The 14,813-nt window shown below is 46.8% G+C and overlaps 1 long non-coding RNA gene across 1 annotated transcript; it reads right to left on the minus strand.

The window, feature by feature from the left end:
* Positions 1–355: 355 nt before the first annotated feature.
* On the minus strand, positions 356–14,784 carry LOC149523854 (uncharacterized). The gene is made up of 3 exons (XR_016350350.1): positions 13,076–14,784; positions 8,220–12,496; positions 356–1,945 (listed from the first exon to the last, which is right to left on the minus strand). It is a non-coding gene; the product is annotated as an uncharacterized LOC149523854 (long non-coding RNA).
* Positions 14,785–14,813: the final 29 nt, after the last annotated feature.

Raw genomic sequence — 14,813 nt, forward strand, 5'->3', positions numbered from 1 at the left:
GCGGCGCTGCAGGACCAATCGGCAGCGCCCCAGCTGCTCTGCTCCAGGGTCCAAAACAAAAGCCTGGTCTGCTGGGGGGGAGCACACTAGCCGCCCCCCCCCCCCCCCCCGCAGCAGACCAGGGACACCGGGAGCAGAGCCCCAGCGGCAGCGGGGTGCCGCGCCTCTGAGGCTTTGCTCTGGCAAAGTCTCAGAGGCGCGGGACCCCCCGCGGCTGCGGCTTCAGTCCCTGTGCCTGTGGTCTGCTGGGGACGGTCCTCAGCAGACCACAGGCACAGGGACTGAAGCGGCAGCAGCAGCCAGTTCCCGCGCTTCTGAGGCTTTGCTCTGGCAAAGCCTCAGAAGCGCAGGAACCCGCCCGGTGCCCCTGGTCTGCTGGAGACGGTCTCCAGCAGACCAGGGGCACCAGAGCAGCTTACGAACGGGGCTCTCTCGCCCCGGAGCTCGCAGGTAGCAATCCGCTACCTCGACCTCCGGGGCGAGAAAGCCCCGTTCGTAAGTGCGGATCCGACATAAGTCGGATCCGCGTAAGTCGGGGACTGCCTGTATTTGAAATGGGCTCAATGTTTTGCTTTTTCACAACTTCTAAAAATATTTTTTCCAACATTTTAAATATTATTAAAATGTCTATAATATAATTAAAAGACTGTTTTTCCGCAGAAATGGCGGGGGGGGGTGGAATTGGCAAAATATCTGGGGTAGAGTATTCCCCACACATATATGAAGAGATCAATTGTAGAATTAACGAATTTTGTTCAAAAAATTTCAACCAGATCTAATATATAATGTACAGAAACATAACCCATGCACATGCACAAAGGAGTCGTCCATCTTGAAGCCTTTTGGAAAATTGGCCCACATGTAAGCAGGGGAATGGTCCCACTATTGTGGGGAACTTTCCTGGCTTCTATACTACACTGGTGAAATGGACAAGCGAAAGGATCTGTGTCCCCGCTCCCACTTTTTACCCAAAGTCCTCCCTGACCCTGAGGGTTCCCCTTCTACTCTGAGTAGCAAAGTCCTCGAAATCCCAACAAGGTTGGGCCCAGGTTTTCTGGGGCTTAATCCCGGACCTTGTAGTCACTTGGGGCAGGAGCTAGGGTGTCCCCACTCTGGGGTGCTCTCTACACACTGCATGCTTTCTTGACCCAGTGATCACTACATACAGTTCAAAGCGAATAGAATTTATTAAACAACTGATTAAAAAGAAAAGAATAAGGAAAAACAAGACAGGTTAAATGAGAACACATAGTCCTGCTCTGTAGTATGGGAACATCACAAACAGCAGTTTGCAAAGTGTAAGGACAATTCACAATCTGTTCCTTACAGGTCCCAGGGCTCTTTCTCAGGCCCTGGCTGTGCTGCAGGGGGGCTGCAGGTTGGACATGGTTGCTTTGGCAGTGACTACATGGCCTCAGGCTCTAGGTGGTAGGACCCCTCTCCCAGTTGAGTTACAATTCCTCTCAAAGTCTGGCCTGCAGTGCCTCTTGGCTGGTGGCGTGTCCCTCTTGGCTGGTGGCTTTTCTCCCCGCTTTGCTGGTTCCAGCTGCTCACCATACCCAGCTACAGACTGTGCTGCTTTGCCAGACTTCCAGATCTTTGTGTTGCTTCTCTGACCCCTTTAGCTCTCTGGTCACTGCAGGTCTGCAGCTCAGATCAGGGTCTGTGCTCCTTGGGCCACATGGGGGGGCTCGGTCACTGCCCCTCAGCGCAGCTTGCACTCCTTGGGCTGTGAGAGTCTGGCTCTGACACTGCAGGTCTGTCTCTCCACTTAGCATGCTTTTCCTACTGCTCTTCTCAGCTCTCTCTCCTTTTCTCCCAGAGACCCAGAAAATCCCAGCTCACATGGAGGACCGGACCTGGCCTTCTAATTCTCTCATTGATCTGTCCAACCTGTCAATCAGGCTGAGCTGGAATGTTGGCCTCTTCTCATTGTCCCTGGGGTCTGAAACAAAAGACAGACTATAAAGTGCTGCATAGTCCTTTCTTTTGTTTCAGCAAGATCAGACTAATATGGCTACATCTCTGTTACTATTCGCTCTGGGGTCTGATTTCTCATGGACCCTTCCTTTTTTGGTACTGGGAGCTGGCCAACTATATGGACAGGCTGCCATATGTGGGGTGGGATTGTAGTCTGGCTGCTACCTACATCACACTGCAGAAGCTAGTTTCTTTTCTACAGACAGACAGTCTCAAGTCTGGTTGGGGAGTTCTGCTGTGCTTTGTTTTCAGTCTCTCCAGTAATACCATGCCCAAGACCAGTGTTTCTTAAAGTTTAAGACTAAGGAACACCAAGGATTTTTTGTTGAGGAGAGGGAAGGAAAAAAGTTTGAGGGGAGGGGAGAGAAGAGAAGGGTCGGGGAAGTTACTGAGCCAAAAAAAGTCACCTGCCCCTTTAAGTGTGACCATTTTGAATTCTGTTCTCTGTGTCACACCTCCAGCTGCCTCGCAGCACATCAGTGTGCCACAGAACAGTTTAAGAAACACTGCCCAAGACCATATATCATTCTTAATAAGTTGGACAACAAGTACAACATACTTTTGTGCCAACTTAGTTCTCTTATGAGGGAATTACACTCATGCTACATCTTTCCCAATTGTTCAAAAAGCCTAGAAAAATAACATTTAAGCTGCCTTCAAAGCTACGTTAAACAAAAAAGTACAATATGACATAAGTCAACAAAATCATAAAAGCTATTGTTAACCAACACAATATACTCCCTCAAACAGATTGCACTCAATTAATGATTCTACAGGAGGGGCATTTGAACATTAAAACAGGAAAAGCTAGTAACTAAAATGAACATCACTGAATTTCTGTGGACTGTCACAATTATACAATGTGATCCATATCAGATCAATCCAATGAGCACTTATATGATCTTAAATTATGTAAATGAGTAAATGTGCCTCTGAGAGAAATTTAAGCCTTTATTCCTCGGAGACCACCATAGTGATCAGGAAGTCAGAATGCTCTTTCCACACTTCAAAAATTCCTATGCAAAGGACTGGTCCTCCCTGGGGAATTCCAAATTGTCCCCTCACCAGAATAGGATTGCAATTTACTTATTTGGATTATAAACCCACGTGCGCACAGATACTGAAAACAGAACTTACCAATAAAGTAGAAAAATTACGGAGTCTCCTCTTAATGGATCAGTCGGGAGAAATTGAGACCACTGATAAATCCCTGCACTTATCCCTCCAAAAGTCCAAAATTAAATGGACCTTGCAGTACTCTCAGAAAATTAGAATGAGCTTCTGTCAGACAAAGGGTTGGAATCAAGTTCTAAGGTGAAATTCTGGCCCCAGTAAAATTAATGGGTGTCGGAGATATCCACTGAAAGAGCCTTCTCTGCAACGTCCTCATATGATCTCAATCACCAATGTATCAGATAGGAATGGAGGTAGTCTTTCAGGTAGGCAGGTCCCAGATCAATTCTGACTTGATACAGGCAGTCCCTGGGTTACGTACAAGATAGGGACTATAGGTTTGTTCTTAAGTTGAATTTGTATGCAAGTCGGAACTGGCTCCAGATTCAGCTGCTGCCACTGAAACTGACCAGGGGCTGACTACAGGAAGCCGGAGGCAGAGTTGCTCTGCCCCCAGCTTCCTGGAATCAGCCTGATCAGTTTCAACAGCTGCTGAATCTGGAGCCTGGGATAGAACAGCTGGGGCGCTGCCCGGTAGGTTCCCACAGGACCAACCCGGCAGCACCCCAGCTGCTCTACCCAAGGCGTCCCGCAACAAAAGCCTGGTCTGCTGGGGGGGGGGGGGGAGCGCACTAGCTGCGCCCCCTCCCCCCCAGCAGACCAGGGAGACCAGAGCAAAGCCGCACAGGCAGAGGGACCCCGCCGCCCGTGTGGCTTTGCTCCTTTGCCCCCGAGCAAAGCCGCACAGGCGGCGGGATGCCGCCTGTGCGGCTTTGGCTCCTGTCTCCCTGGTCTGCTGGGGGGGGGGGTCCAGCAAAGCCGCTGGAGCCCCCCAGCAGACCAGGGGGACAGGAGCAAAGCCGCCCAGGTGGCAGGAGTCCCGCTGCCTGGGCGGCTTTGCTCCCGGGCAAACGAGCCAAGCCGCCCAGGCGGCAGCTTTGCTCGGGTGTCCCTGGTCTGCTGGGGAGGTCCAGCGGCTTTGCTGGACCCCCCCAGCAGACCAGGGAGACCGGGAGAAGCTTTTCTCGCCCCGGAGGACACGGGCGGCAACGTGCCGCCCGTGAGCTCCGGGGCGAGAAAAGCCCCGTTCATAAGTGCGGATCCGACATAAGTCGGATCTGCGTGAGTCGGGGACTGCCTGTAGTTTAAAATCACCATCTTAACCTGCACTTAGAAATCAATCAATGCAGATCATGGATCACAAGCATAATACACTGTCTCTGGGAATTATGAACATTGGCTGCCACATACACACACTTTCCCTTGCACCCTGAGTGAGTAGGATTGAGAGGGACACAAAAAACGTTTTCTGCCCTGGCAACACCACTTAGGGATGGCACTGCGTAGTAAAAATTCCAAATTGTGAATCTGGGTCAAACAGCTGGCAATCCAGAGAAGGCTAATATGACTAAATAAATTAGAGGGTACTTCTCCAATAGAAAATAATTCTCAACTCCCTTTCCAAGCATTGTTTCCCGACATCTGCACTGAGTCACTGATTGATTTAGCACTTCACAAACCAAATCCTTGGTGTTTTTTCTAGGCTGCTTCCTTATCTGTTGCAACCTATCCAACATGATGGCCCTGACACATACCAAGGTCTCTGCTTGCACAATGCACAAAAAAGGAGTGTCAACATCGCTTCCTACATTGTAACATTTCAAACAATACAACTCCCTTTTCCAACATTTCCATTCACTTTCCTGCTGACACTTGCAAGGAATGCATCACGGCAAGCACCATAATTATAGTGAATGAGAAGGTGGGAGTGGCTGGCAATTGTACACATGGACAATAATTCCTGCCAACACAAGAAAATTCCCTTTTCAAAACTAGGGATGTGAAATCCCATTAAATTGGTTAAATATCATATTTAACAGGTTAATTGATTAAGGTGGCTCCTCACTCACAGGCCTGGGATGCTGGCTAATTAATTACCAGTGTTGCCAGGATGGTAGGGTCATCTTGATGGGTTTCTGCTCCATCAATGATTACATCACTGCTTGCCTGTGTGTTCAATGATGTGTGCCAAGCTGGCTTATTCAGCAGACCCCGAGAGAGTCCCTCCCCGCAAAGACCACAAATCAGATAAAGATTGGGTGCCTGGCCAGTTTATTGTTAAGTGAAGTATACTAATATTCAGTAGACACTACTGAATCACTACACACATGTACTTGTAACAATGGCCTCAGCACAACCAGCGGGAAACTCCCACTGTCCCCCAAGACACCACTTGATGTACAGGTAAAACAAGTTACACATCACTCCTGGCATGTCAGGTTACCACCCTCTGTAGGCTATGGCCCTGGGGAGAAAATTGTAGACCTCTCATTTCTAATCCTGGAGATTAGAAATATTCTCAAAGGGCAATTAACCAAAGTAAATGTTTGACTGATTGCTCCATGGCTTTCTTGATTAATGTATTTCACCAACATGGCAACTCATTGTCTCTATTTTAAGATTAAAAGGTCATCATCAAGGAAGTGGACCCCTTAATGAAGGCATTCTAATGAAAAAAAAAGGGCAGTAATACCTACAGACAGGAAAACAAGAAGCCATTCAGTTCACTTCCTATTTGCCTGTGAGGCATTTAAATAACTGCTGAGTGTAATTTGCCTTGTGATGTACGTTTATAGGGTAATCATCCTAACTTACCCCAAAAATATGAACTGCTTCTTGTGGGCCACTCGTGCTTATATTATGTTGTGAAACGTACATCTACACTGCAATTAGGACCAGTGGACTCAGATTAAGGGGCTGTTTAATTGTGGGGTAGACATCCAGGTTTAGGCTGAATCCTAGGTTAAAGGAACATGTGAAGTGGGAGGGTATGCCTTGCACACAGCAGTTAAACAACCCCTTAGCCCGAGCCCTGTGAACCTAAGTCAGCTGGCATAAAGCAGCCACAGGTTTCAAATTGCAGGACCTTCCCATCCATAGAATAATTTGGAACAACTGCCCAAGGGACTAGTAGAAGGCCTGGTTCACTGCTGCACTCACTGGAGGGTGGAGGAAACTGAACCACCTAGCCCCAAGCCACTCTGCTCCCCCCATATCACTTGGGGGATGGGATGGAATAGGCCCACCAAGAACAAAGGCAGCTCCAGCCAGCTAGAGCAGTTGCTGCCTGCAGTGGGCACCACAGAGTTGAAGCAGTTCCCTGATACTACAGATTAACCATTCACATCCCTAACAGGAGGAAGGCCAGATGCTGCAAGATTGTGTGCAAAATACCATAATGCCACTACATGCACAAGATTCAGTGTAGAACATATGGAATGTCTCTAGCCACTCCAAGAGTGCCTGTAAGACAGTTCAAATTTCTCACTCAGCTATACAGACAGTACCTACATCTGATCCAGAACCTGAATAGAGTCTGAATTTTGCCTGAGAGCAGAGAAGTTGTGTGTCCTTGAGTGACAGATGTAAGTAGTAAGATCTGTTCACTAAAGGACATCTTGTTTGCTGCACCCATGTGAACTCTATTTGCATCCTAAATAAATGAACTCACACCATTATACATAGGATTTAACAAACACCACAGCTTTTCTTCCATACGTGGCCATGTTATCCTACTCGTGCACTTACCACCTTATTTAAATTCTTCCTTGGTTAGCGCCATCTGGTTTTTTGACATCAAAGTGGCTTTGGATTTATTTGACAGGTCAGTACTTTGTCTCCAACTTAGAGTTGGCTTCCCACATGTTCTGTTAAATCTGATACATGATCTTCATACTCATACCAGTTAGAGTGTGTGTTGCTCTATGGCTTTAGCTGCATTTCTTTGCAATCTCAGGTATGTGGCAGACATGCACTCTTGTTCTGGTGGTAATCTGTCAGCTCGGAACCTGGACGCTAAGGCTTGCTGCTCCACAGGTTGGAATCAAGGTGGGTCAAGAAGCATTTGTGGACTAAGACTATGCCAGTGATGCTGCCTTACTGGTAGAGAAGTTAGAAAATTTCAGCCCTCTCTCCCCCCCTTCCAGGTTTCTATGATGTGCAACCCTATGACATGGTGACATCTCAGAAGAAAATCAAGGTCCAGAACCATGGAGTTGGGCCAGCAGAACAGCTGGTGCAGGTTGGGGTCAGTTCATTTATTTATAAGCAAAAGCATATAGGTTAATGTTATAGACTACATGCATTTCCCTTTCCCTGCCAGTAAATTATTTAGCCTGCCAGTAAATTGTCTGGCAGCCTGAGACCTGGACCTGCGGCTCTGCATATAAAGTGTATTAAGAGGCAGGCAGGCAGCCCAGCTCTGGTTTGTACCAGGTCCAGGAGCTCAGACCCACCTCCTCCCATCCAGGACAGGGGCTGCTGCCACCCCCTGTTGCTGCCTCTCTCAGAAGCAGCAGCGCAGGACAACAGGCAGCCAGTCTGCGAGGGGAGCTTTTTTTAAACCACCCCCATGCTGCTGCCTCTGATACAGTAGCTGCCAGCCCTTCCCCATGGGACTACAGAATAGTCAACTAACCGATAAAATTTCATGAGGTTCGACTACTCAATTAACCCATATTTAACATCCCTACTCCTAATGGCACCTTTTGTGAATAAAAGCCACATTTCCCATCCTTAACCATCTCCAGTAACCAACTGCTGACCAATGATAAATAAGGCCCTACCAAATTCATAACCATGAGACACGAGTCAGACCGTGAAATCTGGCATCCTCTTGTGAAATCTGGCCTTGTGTGTGCTTTTACCTTATACTATACAGATTTCACAGGGGAAACCAGCATTTCTCAAATTGGAGGTCCTGACCCAAAAGCAAGGTGCAGGAGGATCACAAGGTTATTTTAGAAAGTTCACACTATTGTCCCCTACTTCTATGCTGCCTTCAGAGCTGGCCAACTGGAGAATGGTGGTTATAGTGTTGGCTGGGAGTCAGCTCTGAAGGTAGCATCGCACCCATAGTGCAGAAGCAGGTGTATGTAAAGGGGGAGGGTCGCAGGTTATGGGGGCAGCAACTCCCCCTTATGTCCACCGCTATGCCCTCTTCATGTTTTCCCCCTTTAAGTCCTTTCCGTGGGGGCTGCTGCTAGGTGCCCGTCCCTGAGGCTCACCTCCTGGTGCGAGACACTGCATCTCATTCTAGCAGCCTGCAGCAGGGCTGGTCCTCTCATCCCACATTGTGGGCTCGTCGCCCCTCTGGTCCACAGCAATCACCTGGCTCCGCTCCATCACTACCCTGCATGGGGGGCGTTGGAGGGGGGGAAGGAATGGAGAGAAGAGTCACCCTCTGGGGACTGAGTCCACAGCCAAAGACCCCATGCCCCACTCGGTCTCCCCCCTTCACTGCCGGCTTTCCCTTCTTAAATGCCGGCGCCGCGTCAGCATGCCTCCCCGGCCTCAGCCACCCCTGGATCCTCCTGTCCGTCGGGCTCGGCTCTATATGCGCCTGTGTCAAGCAGGCTCCTTGCCACGTGCCGCTTCTGCGCAGGCGTAGCAGACCTGTCAGGCTGTGTGTCTCTTGGCCACGAGCCCCGTGCCACCACCTACGCTAGTGCGGGGGGTGGGGCCCCTGTCACAGGTAAAGAGATTCTTATGTCATTCTTATTTCTGTACTGCTGCTTTCAAAGCTGGGTGCCCCAACAGTGGCAACTGCTAAGGGCCCAGCTTTGAAGGCACTGCAGCAGCACAGAAGTAAGAGTGGCAGTCCTTTCCTTCTGCACAGCTATTGGCTGTAACTGGCTCTGCCTTAGGAGCTGGGCTCCTGGCCAAGAGCCACCACTCTCCAGCTGCTCAGCTCTGAAGACAATGCTGCTGCCAGCAGCTACACAGAAGAAAGGGCAATAGTACCAAACAAAACCCCCATACAATAATCTTGTGATCCTCACACAACTCCCTTTTGGGTCAGGACCCCTACAGCTGCACCACTCTGAAACTTCAGATTAAATATCTGAAATAATTAAATTTACCAATTTAAAAATCATGACTGTGAAACTGACCAAGCCTGGTCCATGCTGCCTATGAGTAACAGTGACACACCACTCTTCATTAACATCTTTCAAGGTCCCTTCCAGTCCTATAAATATGTGCACTAAATCCATTGCACCATTAAGACCCCTCATTCTGCAAAGTGAAGAATGCAATTTCACTTTGACATCCATGTAGAGCTCCACTGACTTTAGTGGGATTCTGCATGGGCATAAGGGTCTAACCCTACAGAACAGAATGAAGAACTGAGACCTTGGATTGCAAGTTTTTGATACAGACATTTCAAGATCAGTTTCTTATCCTGTATGCAGTATGCTAGCAGGTATACAAGTTCTTTGAACATCAGTAGTTCTATGTTAACATTTTAGTTACGCAAGTGGAAAAGCTGGTAGCACTATGGAACATGAAGGGGGGGCAGGGGGAGAAGAGAAACCCTTTAGAAATACTATAAAATTACCTAATGACCACAATAACAATTCACAGTATTCATATGCTAATTCAGGGCTACTAGACATGTGGCCTGTGGGCAGGCCTGTTTGCAGCCCACGGTGCAGTTTGGGTTTATGCAGGTCTCAACATGCGGCCCAGGGGTGGGAGCCAAAACAAAAAAGTAGTCAATATAATGGCCTGGTCTTGATATGAGTTTTAGTAGTTAAATTCCTGGACTGTCATTGCTAATTAAAAGTGCTGTCATATGGGTAGAAATTGGATAAATATTGCATTTTATTAATATTAGCAGACCTGACTTAAATGGGGCCTGTGCATTATGTAGCCTTGCCTTAATCTTAGTATTGATACCTGTCAGTATGAAATAAGCGAATTGCATATATCTGCCTGGATATGCAGCCATTCTTAAGTTACAGCACATGCCGAGGGCCGCGAGTAGCCCTGTGCTAAATCAAGGTGGGGTTCAGTGTTTTAGCAGTGAAGTAAAGTTCACTGAAACCGAAGTTGAAAATAAATATGGAATGGACACATTTAGAATACTGAGAATAAAATCCTCCCCACATTGGCTTTCGTAACAGGCTTTTTCCCCCCCCCATCACTCATGAGATGTGAAACTAGATGAATAGATTACAGGCTTTCACAATGCATATTTTATACAAAGAAATAAAAAACTCATGATTTTGTACAGGGATGCAAGTGAGAGGTGTACAACACTCCCTTTAAGGCAGGGGTTTAGAAACCACTCAAGCATGGGAAAAACAAAAATAAAAAACAAAAAGAGGCACTTAGTCAAACCCTGGAGAGGTTTGCAAAGGAACTTAAATTTCAAATGAGCACAGTGAAAAATAGGCAGCAGATGAGAGATGTTATGTTTAACGGATTAACTGGGATCCTGTGGGTAGGGGCCCTGATGTGGCAGGCACCAGTGGGCTGAAGCAGACCCTCATCCATGACACACCCCAGTGGGGCTGCTCCAGCTCAGCTATGCCAGCTGCTCCAGCCAGAGTGTGCTGAGCCCAACACACCCGGGGACTGCTCAGGCCAAGCTTACTACACTGTGCCATGGGAAGGGGGCTGCTCGAGCCTGGCTGGGCCACCACTTACCTGGTAAGGGTGATGCTTACCAGGTATCTGGTTAACCTTTTACATCCCTATAGCAGACTAACAACAAGGCCAAAAAAGTGCCACAGTATAGTTTATAATTACCAGAATCCCTAAGGCCGCTCCAAAGCTGCAAAAACTGAGTGTATGACATGCAACAAGTTGATATAGCACGATTATTCTACTTCGCTCTTCCACCTTTGTGACAATATCTCTATGAAAATTAGTTGCTGCCCTGCACAAGTTTCACATTATGACAATTCAGGATGGGGCTTATCTTCCAAAAGGAATGGCTGACTGCTATAGTTTTGAGAGATGACTAATCTAATTTCTAATCAGTTTGTGCCAACTCATTCTTCTGAAGACAAAGATTAATTTGACATATATAATTATGGATTACACAAAGACTGAAAAACAAATTCCATGTGATCTGAACTTTCCACATCTTGCATCATTTGAGCTGGAATTTTTCTGCATTTGGTCTCTGGTGAAAGTGAAACTTCTGAAAGGATTTTGCTAAAATTTTCCGGCTCTTCTGAAGTGAAAGTTTTTCCTTATTTATAATAATTACAGAAAACAAAAATACTCCTATTCGAAATAGCTAAAAAAGTCTGACTTCAAAAATTCAATTTTTCCCCACAATCATTCTTCACGAGAAGAGCTGTACATGCTTTATGAAACTGTGGGAAAAATACCTGTCATGAATATTTGCAAATGCAACACTGAGTATATTCAGTAAAATATTTTAGGAGTGTAAGTCACATTAACCACAGAAAGGCCAAGGAAGCAAGCTATATGCAGGTAAAATTATGGTAGCAATACAGCCAGCTCCAACTATTTGAAGACATCTAAACTAGAAACTTTTGCCAATACAACGATATCCACTAAAAGATAGGACTTTGGGGTAGGGGGGTTTGCAACATTTCTAGAATAGCAATGCTCTAATATATATGCAATTATATAGGTTGAAGACTGCTTTTGGTGGTATAACATTTTTCACTAAAAACAAGCAAAAGCTATGCTGACAAAAAGTACTCATCAATATCAGCGGTGTATATACTGTACAAGTTTGTGGTACAGCTATATTTTTCTGGCATAGACATGGCTTGAGTACCTAGGGTTCACTTTGGTCACATTTTTAGACCATCTGAAAGTTAGAAGTGTCCTTCTCTTTTTAAATGAAAGCTGAGGTTCTCTTCTAGTCACTGTTACCAGGAGCAGGCACTTCAAAGTAAACCCCAAATATTGCAAAACTTGCAGTAAAATCATGAGCTGGTAACACATCCATAACAGCTAATGCAAGCCTTCCCCTTCCACAACTTGTACTCCATCATGTGGTTTGGGATAGCACCTGCAGCAAAGGCTCTTTTACATTACTCACGGCTTCTGCAGGATATTAGGGTCATAGATCCATGTGATAAAACGGTCGGCCAACATATTCATTTTCCTATGTGCCTCCCCATGCACACTAGAGATCTATGCAGCAGCTCTTCCTACAACACACAGAAGGCATCCCCTATTAATTCATTCCACTGATGCCTCTTCCTCTAGCCTTAGCATGAGTTTTAAATACAGAAGGCCTCAAGAGAACTCAGCTCAGAAGAATTTCTCAGTCAGATTATCATAGCAAGAATTTTACTCAACTACTTAACTGCAGCAAGACTCCAAAAGCCCAATAGCCACCCACAAAACAGGGGAATGTGGAAAAGCTCATTAACTAAGAAGGAACACTTGGAGCCAATACAGCTTATAAATCCTTCAAGATTATTAACTGGGAAGCAGAAAAGTGTCAGGCATGCACAACAAATAGTGCAGTAAGTTTTAGTTCTAGTTCTTCAGACAGACAATTCTTGACCTGTGATAGAAATGTAGCCGTGTTAGTCTGGGGTAGTTGAAGCAAGAAACTGTTTTCTCTTTGTGATCTTCTTGCCACTTTAACCAGAAAGGACACTCTCTAAATGACTTAGCCACCTGCATTCTGCTACAAAGACCTTTTACATCTGCACTTGAAAGGGAATCCTCTGAACTGTCATTCATGTTAAAATTCGACACTTGCCAACAAGGACTTAACAAGAATTTGAACTATCTCACCCATTACCAAGACAGTTACCCCAATTATCACCTGTAATACCATTAACTCACAAACATCCCACTCTCCCTACCTTTAATATCATCAATTCACAGACACTTACCTTCCTTCCTCCCCCTCCCCCCCCCCCCCCCCGCATCCCCCTTCTGTTCTGCAATGTGATTTGTCCTTTTCATATTTGTTCATTTTTTTAATTGTATCCTTTGGTATATATGGTTGTGACTACTTTCTTCCACTATTTGATCTGAGGAAGTGGGTCTGGCCCACGAAAGCTCATCATCTAATAAACCATCTTGTTAGTCTTTAAAGTGCTACATTGTCCTGCATTTTGCTTCAATTCTTGACCTGTCTAACTGCCATTACAGAGTACCAACCAATCCCTGCTCACCTCCTGTATTGATCACTTTGAAGATAAGGAAAAGAATGCTTCACACGCCCTAGCTCTTGCTCAGTTCATCTGAAATTATACAGCATGAACCAAAACTTCCTGAGAAGGAACTTCCTAAAACAATGCTGTACACCAGAGCAACCATGAGATATTTATGTCCTATTGTGCTTGAGAATGCTAGGTTACCTAGATATCCATTACTACTTCAGGGCTGAATCCTAAATGGTACTGAGCAGATTCAACTCCAAGATGGGATCAGTGGGAAGGGGCAGGGCTTTCAATAGCTTGTGCCTAAGGCTTCACTAAACCAAAACAAGGCTTAAAAAATGGCTTTGGCTGTCTTCCCCCATCCCCAAGGTAATTAAAACCAAACATATTTGAGACAAATGTTTCAATACTTACACTCCAGGACTAAGTCTACACTGGCATGATCTTATGCAAAAAACTCTTTAGCGCAAGAGTTCTTGTGTTAAAGTAGCTGTGCAAGTGAGCGTCTACACTGGCATATGCGTTTGCACAAGAAAATCCATGCCAGTGGAGACGCTCACTTGCACAAGAAAGCTCTGATGGCCATTTTAACCATAGAGCTTTCTTGCACAGCCCTACAGGACAGCATATACACTGCTGCATTAGTCAATTTCTGTACTATTTTTTGCTATGACAAATGCAAATGTCAACAAATGTTACAAAGCACAGTCCTAGAGCAACTGTTCCAAGCAGGATTAAAGTTTGCTCAGCGTACCAACATGGACTCCTAAACAAAAGGGAAACTATCTGTACAGTCCTGTAAATCCATAGCTATCCATGGCTCATTTTTATAATTACAGATACACATTTTGTACCCACACAGAATAGGGATGTTAACATGTACTCAGTTAACTGATTGAGCCTACTTATCAGTTAACCCACACAGTTGCATGGAACCTCCAACCCACCTTTATACCAGAGACAGCAAAGGGGAAGGCAGGGGCCTCCTGAATTCCACCCATTCTGCTGCCTCTGATACAGGCATGTGGCTGGAGCTGCCTCTCACAAAAGCAACAGCATAGGGACAGCATACGCAGGAGCCAGCTTTCAAGCTGGTCTCCTCGCTGGCTCCCCACACACTGTCTTTAATACAGAAGCAGCAGCACAGACAGTGGCGGGGGGGGGAGGGGGGAGGCACGCAGGAGCTTAAAAGCCAGCTTCCCACAAGCATCAGCTCTCACCTGCCCCCGCATGTAAACACGTAAGCACTAAAAATTTCAGCGGTTACATATTGTGACAGTTGTAACATCCCTAAGTTCTGCCTACGTGCAAAGGGCGGGAACGAGTGGGGGCGGGCGGGGGGGGGGCGCTGCCACACACTCTGGCCTGAAGTGGTTCCCACCATACAGGGTTCACAGTGCAGTTGCAGCACCCGCCCTCCATACAAACCGTCCCAACGCCCGCGCCTCTGAGCAGCGTAAGAATCTCATTCAGCCCCTGCCTCCGCCTCCCGCTCAGGGAGGGCTGTTGCGGCGGTAGCACCAGAGGCCCCTCCCCCAGTGTCAAGCCCTCAGCACTCTCTCCCCCGCGAGGCGGCCGGACCGGCTCTCCAGGTCTGTGCGGCGGGGCCGAGCGTCTAGCCCGGGGCCCACTCGGCCCCACTGCAGCAGCATAGCACGGAACGCAGCCCCCTCACGGTCTCTTTAAAAAAGTGTGTGGGGTGGCTTG

This window comes from Pelodiscus sinensis, chromosome 10, assembly GCF_052426305.1.
Source record: "Pelodiscus sinensis isolate ZL-2025 chromosome 10, ASM5242630v1, whole genome shotgun sequence".
Classification (NCBI taxonomy): Eukaryota; Metazoa; Chordata; order Testudines; family Trionychidae; genus Pelodiscus; species Pelodiscus sinensis.